Consider the following 12,100-nt stretch of genomic DNA (forward strand, 5'->3'; position numbering starts at 1 on the left):
TCCTTTTTTTCCCATAACGAAAATCGGTATTTGTGCTCGGTGCGAAATCCGACATACTTACTCTGACGACATTTATCAACGTCCCGTAATTTTATGATGGACATTTTTTTTCCTCTTTCGATTGAAACAATTGCACTTCATCATCATTTCTTTTCACTCCGATGAAATATAAATTCTCCTATATTATTTTACTTTCATTTTCATTCCGCCTCGTGATGTATTTTACCAAAAACACGACCGTAACGGGATTAACGGTTGTATCGAATTTCAATTTAGAGTAATTAAATTACGAGATCAAAGCTGGCATCAGCAGTCAGTATAATACGTCAATCAATTATGGCGGGGAATTGTGAAACCGTTGAAAACCGAAAAAATCATACCAAAAAGGTGCGTCAGCTTTGAAGTCTGAAAGTTACATGCCAAAAAGGTCGAGATATTTATTACGAAAACGGTAAAATAACAGTAATGAAAGAGAAAATAAGTACAACGTAATAGAGAATGAAACAAAAAAGAAAAAAAAAAATATAGTAAACAAGTGGTCACTTGCAGACAGCGATACTCGGGTATAGCTATCATCCCTGTTGCCGAAAAAACACGTAGGTAACAAAAACTGGCGAGTGGAGCAAAAGAAAGTGATATAAAGGGGTGAAGGAGACGTTGAAGGACGAGTACCCGACATTGGTACATCCCAGCCGCGGTACACAATGACAGTCTTTAATAAAAAGTGACTCAAGGACCCTGCGAAAAGTATGGCAAAGGAAAGAGGAAATGCTTTCACAGTTCCATCCCTCCAATTCCGCGCGGTTTAAACTTAATTTCTCTACCTCGGCTCATTTTTATTTCTTACCTTTCTTTACCGCTATAAATACCGTCCCGAATTGCAGCCCCGTGTCACCGAAGTGGCTCGCCATCTGGTCCAGCCGAGCCGAATAACAAAAGTTCTGATTTCTTCCGCGTAACTTCTTCCTCCACATTTTGTTTTGCCGTGAGAGTCTGCCGCTGGAAAGAATAAAGTCGGGAAAGATATTTTGGGCGGGGGAGGTTTGTTGTTCATCGTTTATTTTTGACGTTTGTTCGGTGCGGCGAAAAGTAGCTTGTGCGTTTTACACAGCCGACTTGAAGGTCTGAGCCCTCAAACTTATTATTTCCACGAACTTTGAGCTACGTGAGAAGAAAAGCTCGAATCATGCTTTGCGCCCGGCGTTTTTTCTCTGAACTGCGAGTTTCCGTATACCTTGAACCTTAATCAGAGTCCAGGATATCTCTAATATCGTACAGGTACTTATCCAGGAAATTGCACGCTTGGAAGCCCTGGGAATAATCCTTGGAATTAATCAGAGAAGGTACGTCCTTTAGCTGAAACCGTGATGTTTGAAATCGAACGGCTCGTCTCGAGTAATTTGCTTCGCAATTTTGAGAGCGTACGTGTTACAACGTCCTTGGGGATCCGAGGAGAATATCCGCCGGGGCGAAATAACTTTATTCTTTTATTACCCCCGTATTGCATCGGTAGGGCGGAAGTAAAAGTGCCGAAATGAGAAGAAGAATGAGCGCAAGAAAGAGGGGAAAGGTGTGAGAGAAAATAAGTCCTACTTCGAAAATGTCTCCCCTGGGATGTGACCGTTTCTTAGTCACCGTCCTGCCGACACACCTCATCGATTCTCGGCGAAACAGAGAGGAAATAATAAAAAAAAAAATAAAGATACATCCGAAATTACGATACTCGGAATTCGGCAACAAATTGACGAAAAAATCTCTCCCTCGAAGCCTCCCGTCCTCTGTGCTGCAGAATCGGTAAAGATCCGTGATGTTTTCTCCGAATGTCGAAGAAGAGGAGGAAAATATACGTTCCGTAGTTCGGCGGCGTTCGCGTCGTCGAGGGTTTCGGCTGCTTCCTCGGGGGAACCGCGGGGACGACGGACGCCGTCGCCTTGGAAATGTGCCAGGCGTATATTTCCAATAGACGAAGCGTGAAGGAATCCTAGCAGTCGGGGATGCTTCGGATGTTTCTCCCGTCTCGCCAGGACTTCGCGGATGCTGTTTTAGGTCCTGACAAGAGTTACCGCTCCATTCCTGCCAATTATATAGAAATTCCGCACCGCGGCCCACGCTTCGATTGCCGATTCTACGAAGTCTCTGGATCCGATCGATCGATCCTAGATTAATTCTATCTCGGTTCAATGTCGAGAGCTCAGCTCTCATCTTACCTGTTGTATTGCAATACGCGTACTTGCCTTGAAAATTTCAACAGCGCGGTAATAATGAAGAGTGAAAAAGAATAAAGCTCTTGATATGCTTTGCTTGTTCTTCGCCAACAGTTCGAGGCAGCTGTATACGAACAGGATGAATGGGTATGTACGTGCTTTGAGTGGCGTGGGCGCGTTTAAATTCTCTCGGAAACTGTAATTTCGCTCGAAGTGCGTTAAAAAAAACCTATAGAAATTTATTGCCGAGCTTGAATTCACTTACGGTATAATTCTGATTGATTTTGTTATATCGGGTAGGAAGAATCGAGGATGATGAACGACATTTCCATTCCTTACCGCGAGATTCAACCGCGTGATTCCGAATGCAGCCTTGGTCTTACCGAAGTTTGCCTTGTACTTTATAGGAGCGAAGGGACGGTTGAATAATTGTGAACGAAAGAACGATAAGGTCACGTTCGCGAGATGGATTTTCTGTTTGGCGAAAATAATGAAAAAGAAACGGCGACGGCGCGATTAATTCTCTGTGTGAGATGCGAAATCTGTCGACGGTGTACATCGTCAGAACCGCAAAAATAGCCAGGAAGGAATTAAGGGCGTCGATAAAAGTGCATTTGCGATGCATTTCGGAGGAGAAAAACTACCCCATCCGGTTGGGTAAATCACTCTCCGGGCTTTTAGCAGCGTTCTCTCTTTTTCCGCAGAGAAATGGCAGCGTAAAATCAACAAATCACCGCGCTAAAGTGGGTTGTGAAAACAGTGGAAGCGTTTTTCCGCTCCGCAGTGGCTTCGCAACTTTCTCCCCACGCGCAATAATTTTATCTCCGGAACGAGGCGCTTCGGCATTGTTTCGTTGCAATCATTTCCGCGGCAATTCTATAAATTCTAATTGCACCTCGACAAAGGCAGCCGCACGGTATCAAAGCCCGAATTTGATCTCGACCTTCCGCCTCGCGCGCGTTCTCCGGATCTCATCGTTCGTCGACCGCAATCCCAGCCACCCGGATCTGATTAATTCATTAGCCACTCTATCCAGAACACGGCGGCACTGATTTCCGCGTTTCGATCAGCTAATTACTATTTGTCTCTACTGTCCATACGCGTCTCTGCAGTCGGTCGACTAATTTATTAACGGCCGTGGCGCGACCATTCCGCTCGTGTCTCTCCGCGGCGGAAGGTCACGTATCAAAATTCGATTATCCACTTCATATCGGGGATTCGGGTAGGTGGGAAACCGGTCGTAACCGAATATTTAATCTCCAAGGGAACTCCTTTCAAAGCGTGAAAAACTATTTTCGCCCGATTAGAGCGGGCAGGCACATCGCTGTATTACGTAACGGAATCGCGGCCGCTTATCGATTGGTGCATTGCGGCAGGTTATATACGCTAACATAGCACGGGACGGGAAAATAAAATAGGTGCGCTAATTTCGTTTGCCGGGGGTTCAAAATAACGATGGAACACGATCGCGATTGATCGCGTGGAAAAATTTTCAAACTCGAGAACGGTTTCCTCGTCCCCCAGCCGTTCTTCTATTCGTTCGTTCGATCGTTCGCACCGAGGAACGAAGGATCCTGGGTGAAATCGGAACGTGAAGAACGTCTTCACGCCTGATTGGAAATCCTCCGATTTCTTCGAGGTACGCCGAGGAGGATGTGGATAAGTGTTGGCGGGCGGGTGCAAGGGCGAGGTATTCGGGGCGTAGCCGGGACCCGGGCGAAGAAGATCTTATTATAATAAATCAGATTTATTGAGTCTGCGGCGGAGTATTTTAATATTTGACTTGCAAAGCCCGTCATCGCTACCTCCGCTGATCCTATATACCTCGACGCTTTTCTCCTCACGGATCCCAAGATAATATTTCATAGTATGATAAATTTTCGCTTCCATCTCGTAACTCGAGGTATACGGTATACCTATACCTTTATACCTATACCTATGCATATACCTTATACCCATATTCCTCGGCGCTTCGACTTGGAAATCGGCTTCCTATAAAACCCGGTATATCGGTTATGTGTAGCGGTGTCGTCGGCTGTATCGCGTCGAGTTAATCTTTTTCGGGGAGATCGCGAAGATTCACGCTTCCTGCTCAACGATATCGGTGCGGTGTCTCAACTTCCCCTTACGGCCGCTGCGATTTCTTTCACTTTATTTCCACACTACGGTTTGACGATACTTTGCATCGGAATATGCTTGAAAAAGTCACGCGATTCGATTTCTACCGTGTCCGATCGTCGCGTTGTCGGACAAGTGGTGGGTGTCACTCGTTGGTCAGACGTTGAGATGCAGTCGTCGAGAAAATTTAATCATCCGGCTACGGGGACGGAGCGGTTTGAATCAAGCTCGTGATTGATATCGCAGAAGTATTCTGCTTTTTTTTCTCTTTCTATTAAAGTCGCCAATTTAAACGAGCCAGGGAAAAAATGTCGAGCAAAACTAGCGAGTGAGGAGTGAAGGGTACTTTTGCGAATTAAGAAACGGCATTTTAGCCACCCTCCGTCTGTTTTTTCTTTCTTTTTTCCAATTAAACTAATTCGAGGTTCGAATTTCGATCGATAGACAAGAAAATTGAACGAAAATTAGAGCGCGGATAGAACTTGGCGCCGTATTATCTTCTGTTCCTTGCAAATTATGATTTACCTACGCGTATTTAAGTGGAAAAATAAATTGCGTTGAAAATTGGAACCCATTGTTAATATTATTAACTATCCGTGCTTCGCTCTCAGTCACTTGATCCGCGCAAGCAGAAATTTCAATTAACGCGGCCGATTGATGTAATTTCATATCCTTAGGGAATGGAAAATTTGCTAAGAGGAAAGCATTGATTTAAGCGAGGAAAGTACACAAAAATTAATCATTCTTCTTCATCGTGTATCGTGTAAAGCGTTGTTGAGAAATCTAAATTACAGATACGTGCATACGCAGTTTCAGCACGGGGTGAAAAACTGATCCCCGATTTTCCGACTCCAATTAACTGTTTCAACACCGGTGTTTTTTTCCCGAACAATAAAACTTTTATCACAAACCCGGAGCTTGCGTGCCCCATTTTCTGCAGCAAATGAAGCGTTTAATATTTGAAATTTTCACGGAACGGCCTGCGTACACACCCGGGCACACACGATTCTGCACAACCCTTGCTCCTCGCCATCTCCGTGGTCGGGATCACCCTTTCCTCGATGCGCTCGTCTGCGAGGTTTCTCCCTTGGCTCAACTTTTGTTTCCGCTCTTTATTCCTCCGGATCTCTCCTCTATCGGTATAGGTGCAAAGTTGCGCGGGTTAGAAAAGTTGCCAGGCCTCGCAGAGTCGTTGTTATAACACGTGCTGCACCTTTTCATTTCACATTTTTACGCTTCTCGTTTCACTCGCAGCCATTACGGCGTTTCGATCGGAACGATTTCAGCAACGTGCGCTCCCTCGGATTGTTTCACTCGCACGCACGGTGCAGTTGTGCCGCAGACGTGGTATCGCCACGTTGCATATGAAAAGAAGGGGAGACAAAAGAGACAGTGAAAACGAGGTGAGACAAGGCAAGAGGTGGAGGGGTTATTCATTTTCCGCTCGGAATTCATCTACCCTCAAGCGGAAACCGATACTATCCGCCCTCATCTACGTCGCAGCAATTATATTGAGGGATGGGCGAATTGCTCTGTGATTTATTTTTCTCCTCCTTTCGATCCGAGATCGTCATCATTTTATCCTCTGATTTTTCTTCGCTCCAACTCGCTCGGCAAACACGAATTCCGAGTTCTCGACGCCGCGTTATAGGCATCTACGCCACGATATTATTGAATTAGCGTCTCCCCTTCCCCGGGCAACTAATGTCTAAATTATAACGGCGGTAGAAAATTTCCTCCTTATAATCGGATCACTGCCTGCCTGCGGGCCAACCGAACCGGTAATGCGAATGCCGATTCTTATCGGTGTATGAGTATATCAAAAACCGCGGGGGAACTGAGAAGAAAAAATATCGTTATTAGCTGCGGCACGAACGCGAATTGAAATTCATATCTCGTCTTATCCGATCAATCTATATTTATTTTCTCAGTAACCATACACGTACGTACGTACAATCTTGCGAATGAAAATCAGTTTCAGTTCAAATAATACGCGTATCAAAAACACGGAAAAAAATTCCAAGAAATTTTTTCCAATCCCAGCCGCGTGTCTTCCGCACGGAGAACTCACGCCCTTCCCAATCCTAGTTCGTCGATACGAAAAATTCTGCGACACCGTACAGCGGGTAAAAAATTTGAACTTGGACCACGTCCCGATGGAAGAATCAAGGGGCGGGTGGGAAAAGCTATCAAACGACCAGCTACGCAGACAGGGTTTTCCTCCTTGAGTTTGTTGGCTGGGGGGAAAAGTCGGGGGAGAATGCAGATCAAGTCTGAAGTAGGTTTGTGTGCGTGTATACGTACATACATATATATATATATATACATATACATGTGTACATCGGGTAAGCGAATGCGTCGCATACGAAGCGATAGTAAGAAAGGATCGAGAAAAGCTTGAGTAGCGACTCTGCCGGCGGGCTCCTAGCTCTTCCTCTCATCCCTGCTCCTATCCTGCGACGGCTCGACGTAGGTATATAGAAAAGCAGCCGCCTCGGAAGCTTCTCGACGCCCCGGCAGCTGCCAAATCTGTTCGGTACGCCTTGAGAATTGAAATGAATTTGCGAAGGGCGTCTGAATTATTTACCCTGGCATTACCTCGTCCTCTTTTCGAATTCCGCGACGCGTTTCTAGCCGCGATTAATCCGTAGGTATACCTTCTCACCCACTTCGTGTCGCCTTGCGAGACACCGACGACTCCCACGTCATTCGAAACCCAGCTTAAACTTATCCGGAATTTATAAGCTCATTGCAGGTTTAAACCTTCTTTTTTTTCGGTTCTTCGCTCGGTTCGCATGGTCGATTTTGCGATCCGCGCTTTCACGCGGACCGATTAATGCGCGCTTCATTGATTCGGAGGACGAGTAGGTACGACTCAATTTTGAACTCGCTATGGGAACCAAGGTATTTTCAGACTTTCCGAAAATAACTGCTTCATTTCACTACCGCGGATCGTCAGCAGTTGCCAGTTACACCGACATCATGAACGGATCTGTGTATGGTAGAAAATTTACGGTGTTAAAATTGACCAAAAGTAGCCGGTGTCAACTACTGTAGAACAATTCTCGTGGTCAATTGAAAGCTTGAGCGTCAAGTAGTGTTGGATTGACACCAAAAAATATTCTACAGAAGTTCACAGCACATTTTTTGTTCGCAGTTTTTACAGGGCTATGAAAACTTAGAACGGAGATTGCCGTAGTTAATTTGGCAGATGAAGCGAACTTAGAATGTCACGAGGAGTGCAGAGTGCAGAGGTATAATATCTTGAAACTCGAGTTCCGAGTGTTTCTGAGCGAGCTTTTTACACGCAGACTAATGAAGTCAATTCCCTGTCCCATTCTGAGAACCGCTATTTCAAGGGGTAAATTCCGCCTCAACAGATTAAGGCGGAAGAGCTAATTGCAAGGTGACACGGTGTGCTTCTGGTGCACTGGCTGGTTGTTCGTTTCTCAGAACGTTGCCTTATACCTTACATATATGTATCTATACGTACATGTACGAACCTTCGTGCAGCGGTACGCCTAAGTACACAGTACCCGGTTGATTTGCACGTGAAAGCGATTGTCTCGTTGAATACTGCTAGTTTACGTTTAAACGTCGAGGTATTTACCTTCCACGTCATGAGGCCACCGTCGAGTCGGTTTTGCGGTCACGACGTCGATGCATGGATCTTTTATTTTCCTGTTGAAATTCACACCGCCATTTTGCGTTACCATTCTCTTAAATTCGTCACAGTCGTTAGGCTGCACTCTTCCAGCCGCTTTTTGTGTCCGTTTTACCGGCTCTCAGCCGTGAGAGAGATCATAAAGGATTTGGTCCACCTTTTGTGCAGACTCTTGTTATGCGTTACAGGTGAGGCTCGACGTCGAGGAGATTATATAATTGGCGGTGTTAAACCTCGGCCTTGGGACGGATTATAATATGAATCGCACGAAAAACAGAAGAGGGAAAAAGGGGACGAAGGAAAACAGTCAATTGGACGTTCGAACTCCTTTGGGCCTTGTCGCGATGGTCACACAACGACCATCGACCGCTTTGTTCGTTACTCGTGCCATTTGGCATTGAACGAGCTTTCCCTTTCATCTTGGCTGATTTTCATATTCATCCCTTTTTTGTCCGGATCACGGTTCTCGTGTTACAGAAATTCCTTCAGCATCCTCGACGGATATTTTACCTCCAATGTCCGTGGATCGTCCGATTCTTGTCCGATTGTTATTTTCGTTCTTTGATCGTGATTCTTCGCGCGAATACGTCGGGTATCGTTTTCACCAACGACCGGAACTTCTTCGACTTTTTTCTCCTCGTTCTTCTCTTTTTTTTTTTTTTTTTCTTTTTCTCTCAGTCTCTGAAATGCGTCGGCGAAAACTTTTCCCTGCACATGGTGCAGGGAATACAGGAACTCAAAGAACTTTTCCCAGCCTTCTTGAATGAATGGATCCGTCCACTCCTCGCTCCCTGCAAGGTATTGCAAGCGTGTACGTCACGCCCACGCTCTAGTTTACAAACGTCCTGCACAACACGTTGACGTCGCTGTAGCACACAGTTGCCGCACGTGTCGTATATACATATACCATACATATAAAGCGTTGAAGAAATGCTTTGACATATGCTTTGAAAGTTCTTCTTTCGATGGGAAACTTTTTTATTTAAAACTTTTGTTACTCCTTTTTCCGCCCGTCTCCCTCCTACTCCCTTTCTTTCTTTCTTTCTTTCTTTCTTTTATTGTTTCTTTCCATTTTTAGATACTTCTTCGACAACTTGATTGAAATTTCTTCTGTAACCGAGACGCGGCTCAATAAACAGGCATTCTACGTTTTGGAAATGCTGAAGAGTTTAGGCGACGTTGATTGTTCGAAATCGCCCGACGGCTCCCGCCGCTAGCAGACTGTTTCAATTGATTAGACCCGAGCAATTAATTCTGAAAAGCTAACTGCCACGGGCACGCCTCAATTTATACTTCAGTTATTACTCTCGCGGAATTAGCCGGCGTGATCGACTCTATTTGCGCGTGTATGCGTAGACCGTGCGTGTGCGAATAGAGCCTGAAATTTTTAGGGACGAACATCATACGTCGAACCGAGAGGGGAATATTAGCATTTGACAGCGGTATACGTGTGATGAAATTTTACGTTCAACTGGGACGGTAATTGACGGTGGTTGAATTCGAGAACTAATTGAAACCTAATTGCGAAAACTCGATATTGCTTAAACTGCAACGAAAGAAGATCCGACTGTTGCAGGCAACGCTCCTGATCCTTGATTGAAATTCATCTCCACAAAGTGAAATGAGATTTGTAAATTGCCCCGCTGTTTAAGTCACTGGTATAATTTACTTGCATCGCTTAATCTCGTCGAGCCTGTGGAAAGGGATTAATGAAAAATAAAATTTCAAAGGGTTTTAAAATATTTCAACAGACTTTTTAATGTGCAGAGTTTTAAGTGTTTTGACGCGTCAGCAAATTCTTTTTCACTCACTCCTTTCCATTGCTTTATTGCTTTTTCTTCCCCTTATCCAGAGCATTTTCAATTTTTTTTTTTTTTTTGTTCCACCGTGATTGTTCTCTACAATTATTTTCAACCAGCTTCGATTTCATTTCGAGTCAGTTGGAGCTTCGCTCTACATCCAGCTCGAAAATTCAAATTCACTGTCCGCTTTCGCGAATTGGTAAATTGCCAGTATTGCGGAGAGCTATATAATCCTGAAAAATTCTCGGCGTGCCAAAAATTTTCGTTGATATATCGCGGGAAAATTACCTTTGCGCTGCTACGTCCCTGGATATAGAAATAACCAAGTGATCTGCATCTGCGTAAAACCTCGAAAAAATATCAGAAGCAAAATAAACCGCTACGATAATAAAGAAATAAAAAAAAAAGAAAACGTAACGTAATTGACGAGCATCGAACATGCGCGAAATGCCGGAGATTAATTTCGGAAGATAGTAAAACGAAATCGCTGATACGTCCTCCTCGATTTTTGTGATTCGCAGTAAAAGGCGCACGGTTACTCCTTAACGACATAGCGCAGAATCACGAGCGGCTCCGCCTGTAAAGTCTCGCTGTTTTATCGACCTCGAAACAACTCGGGGGTCGGTATGATACAATTCGCAAAATTGCTGATATCCACGCATGTCTCCCGTGTGCGAAATTTATCTCGATTTCGATGACATTGAAAGCGTGGCTGAAAAATTCAGTTATTGACACGCTTAGGCCCAATTATTGACCCTTGTATTTTAAGAAATTATAAATTGATGGCACAGATTGTGAGCTTCTCGATGACTAAAACCGATTGCTAGAGGGTCAGTCGCTATAAATTTTAGAACTAAGGATCAAACGGATACAACCAAAAAAAGTCAACAATCGGTAAACTCACCTTAACGGTGTTAAATTTGTGCAATTGTAAGTTGTTCTGCTTCCGTTGACGGTCGTGATCTCCCGTCGTCGTAAAATCAATCGGCAAGGATGATAATCTATAGACGGTCCGTTAGGACTGCTCGCTGGTCCTGGGGGTCTAAAAAGGCGGCTTGACCCGACCCGGGTTGAAATACCGTAACGTTTTTACGGGGCAAAACTCTGTGTGTTCCCGGAAGCCAATGAAGGATATAAAGTGGAAAATTGGAAAAGTGGAAGGAGGGCAGCGGCGTGGCGGCGGGAATATGGCTGGGGAAAATGAAACAAATAGGAAACGCGATGGAACGGGGCGGACGACGGGGTGCAGGGCGTGCGGTGAACGACTCCTGAATAACTCATGGGGTGAAGAGAACAAGTGATTTCGAGGGTACGCCGTCGATAACCTAAGCGAAAAGGTGCACCTGTGCGCCATATTTCGCGTTTCACCGTCGTCAAAGGGAAGAGCCGCGAAACGCCGGAACTCCCAGGCGTTCGAACGGGACGTAATTTGTCAATCGACGCCACTTGACAACGACGACGGAATTATATTTGAACCTTCGCCTCTTCCGGTGAACGGCGAACGCTTGTTAGTTCCGGGACGAGATGGATTGTTTACCTTTCCGACTCTTCGTCTCGCGTCTTCTCCTTCGTTCTTGGAAAAGCTTCGCGTTTTTCCGCAAACTTTTCTCGGAGAAATTTCACCGCGGCTTTTTTCAATCCGCCTGATTACCCCTATGCCGTGCGGAAGTTTAGAGGTTACCGAACGGCACCTGCATCCGTGACCACGACCCAACCTTATCGTCTCCGCGCATGGAAAAAGTTTCGCGTCTTGCGACGACGCTTGTCTCGTGATACTGCAGAGTCGACGGTAAAAATATCTCGGGCTCGATGGTATTAACCTTTGCAACTTCTTTTAATATCACCGCTCTACGTCGTGCGCTCGGTTCGCTTTAATAAAACCTTGGGAATGTCGTTCGCGTTCCTCTGTCGACACGGTATGCCGAACGTTGACCGGAGCATCGCTTAGGCGCATTTCTCGGTCTCTGTTTCGCCGTTTTGTCCATTTTTGATGAATCGGAAAATGGACTCTGACCAGGCACGAAATGCGCACAGACAATATCCGACGTTTGTGTAGCTGCTCGAGCGAAACACCGAAAATAAATCAGTGACGGAAGAGTAGATCAGGGGACTACCGCCTATACCCGGAGTCACGGGGCTGGTGTACACGTTAACTTCTTCGATCCGAAAAGATAAGCTTTTATTTATTTCTTTTTCCTTCTTGTTTCCCCCTTGCACCTCTCTACGCGGAATATTTATCAAACGCTGGTCGACGATTCGTCGCGGCAGAGTTGGTAGGTCCGACTTATTTCTTTCCGAAAGATGAATCGAAG

General features: G+C 45.2%; 1 protein-coding gene and 1 long non-coding RNA gene across 4 annotated transcripts in view; one reads left to right on the forward strand and one right to left on the reverse strand.

Moving 5' to 3' along the window:
- The window catches only part of LOC124185620 (leishmanolysin-like peptidase), a 202,398-nt gene that overhangs the window by 140,782 nt on the left and 49,516 nt on the right, over positions 1 to 12,100 (forward strand). The gene's annotated exons all lie outside the window — the stretch shown is intronic.
- The window catches only part of LOC124185627, a 170,537-nt gene that overhangs the window by 117,259 nt on the left and 41,178 nt on the right, over positions 1 to 12,100 (reverse strand). For both annotated transcript variants that reach the window (XR_006871424.1, XR_006871425.1), the window contains exon 2: positions 848 to 999. This is a non-coding gene — a long non-coding RNA (uncharacterized LOC124185627). The remainder of the gene's footprint in view (positions 1 to 847; positions 1,000 to 12,100) is intronic.

The sequence above is a fragment of the Neodiprion fabricii genome, chromosome 6 (genome assembly GCF_021155785.1).
Source record: "Neodiprion fabricii isolate iyNeoFabr1 chromosome 6, iyNeoFabr1.1, whole genome shotgun sequence".
Classification (NCBI taxonomy): domain Eukaryota; kingdom Metazoa; phylum Arthropoda; class Insecta; order Hymenoptera; family Diprionidae; genus Neodiprion; species Neodiprion fabricii.